Source organism: Limulus polyphemus, unplaced genomic scaffold, assembly GCF_000517525.1.
Source record: "Limulus polyphemus unplaced genomic scaffold, Limulus_polyphemus-2.1.2 Scaffold914, whole genome shotgun sequence".
NCBI lineage: Eukaryota > Metazoa > Arthropoda > Merostomata > Xiphosura > Limulidae > Limulus > Limulus polyphemus.
The window spans coordinates 351091-353111 of record NW_013666524.1 but is presented as its reverse complement, the minus strand read 5'-3'; the positions used below and the strand labels follow the sequence as shown (position 1 = coordinate 353111).

The 2021-nt window shown below is 33.0% G+C and overlaps 1 non-coding gene across 1 annotated transcript; it reads left to right on the top strand.

Moving 5' to 3' along the window:
- The first annotated feature begins 1746 nt into the window (after window positions 1–1746).
- Window positions 1747–1865, top strand: Trnal-caa. Its single transcript has 2 exons — window positions 1747–1784; window positions 1820–1865. It is a non-coding gene; the product is annotated as a tRNA-Leu (tRNA).
- The last annotated feature ends 156 nt before the right edge of the window (window positions 1866–2021 follow it).

The following is a 2021-nucleotide window of genomic DNA, read 5'->3' as shown; positions in this document are numbered from 1 at the left end:
GTGTTGTCTTTGATATATCAGTTAGCTAAATTAAAAGTAGTATTCTTAAATTCATCACATGCGGGTTGGGATAAAAGCCATTGGAAACATATTGCGTAAAGTTGAGATTTTTCTTCGTTTATGTGCGTCGTTATGTTTTAGAGATGTATATGAATGTGTATTTTTTTTTATAAGGATTGCTTTGCACGTTTGCGAAGACAGTTTGGGATTATTTTTTCTTGTGATCAAAGGAGTCACAGAATAATTGCCAGTTTAACTGTCTTTCTTCTTTAGTGAGATTGTTTTCTCTATTAATTACAGGTCCGAGAGAAATATCCTTGTGCGATTGCAGGTTCTTGTAAGTCGACGTCACTTTAAAGCGTATAATTTTTTATGTGTTTATTTAATTTCCAAGCGTTTATATTTTTCTTTTTGTGGCTTTTTTAATTGCACCAGTGAATTCATCGGTAGTAGTTATCCAGTGAGTGAAGGGATTAGATGATGTGTATAGTAGGCGTGGGAAACTGAGAAGGTTAATTTGAAATGGTTTGAAAGAGTTGTATACTGTGTTCTTACAGTTATATAGGTTCATCGATGGATTTACATTAAACTGCCTTTAAACAGGGTTATGATCACCTCCAATGCTTACACGTACTTTGAAGTCTTGGTATCGGTGCAATAACGAGAAATAATACATTTTGTGAGATATCCTAGTGGGTTTGTTATTATTGATAATGGAGAGACTGTTTAGGTTTGTAAATGATTTCAGAATGGGATCGTTTTGATTGTTTATTTTGCAGTTAAAATCTGTGTGTATTGAATGTAATTCTCCGTTAATAATGAACTTTGGTTAAGTATTGTAGACTAATTATGTGCAGTTGTGATTGTGGGTAAATGTATAGTAGTATTTCTTTGTTTTTTAAGGGAAATAGTTACATATAATGTGTTGGTGAGATTGTGGGTGGGTGAGAGGGGTCGCTAATGTCCTTTTTATAGAGAAGGTCTATTCCACAAAATGCATGTTAAACATCCTTATTATCACAATGGGAAATTGCTTAATGTCCGAGCGACTCTAGTTTTAAATTCGAAATCCATACTAATTAGAATGGGTCAATACGACTATAGAATGAAATTACACCACGACAAAATTGAAGACAATCAATTCCATTCCAGTACCGAACTGATGAGTAATACACCATAGAGCCTGAATGATCGTCTAGAAAAGAAGTAAAATCAGCAATCCACAAAAATCTCAATTCAGATATACACATCTTATGAAAAACATCTTAGGTGTGGAAAGAGGACTGAGCGTGCGACTTAAAGGCATGAAATCAAAATTGGCGGCCAAACTCGTAGCGACACTTATACCATTGATAAGAATTTTACAGCAAATATTCATTCATTAATTAGCCAGGCGGTGTTTTTTGTTCTAGTTGAGACATGATGGTTGGTAAAACAAAATACGCGGCTTACCTAAGTCAAACAAATGAATATTTGCTGTAAAATTATTATCAATACCAGATTGGCCGCCAATTTTAATTTCATTCCTTTAATTCGCATGTTAAATCCTGTTTTTGAGAGAACCTTTATTTTACACCTAAGGTGTTTTTAATTGGATATCATGACTTTTCGTTAATACACACCAACAAACCACAGCAGGTAAGGACACAATACCGTGTACATCATTTATTGTGAAAATAAATAAAAACAGACTAATAATAATAATAATAATATTTTATAATATATTATATAAAAAATATTTAAAATGTCAGGATGGCCGAGCGGTCTAAGGCGCCAGACTCAAGGTGTGTAAACCTTCTGTTATTAGAACGGATGTGTATTCTGGTCTCCAAATGGAGGCGTGGGTTCGAATCCCACTTCTGACATTATTTTGTTTCCTCTTCATGTACAATGGAACGTTCAATTTTCAAATTTGTTTCTATTAGCTTTTCATGTTTGTTTTAGAAAAATCCTTATTTATATATCAAATTATTTTATTTCTTCTAATGCTTTTCCTCGTATTCTATGCTAATTTTAATTTT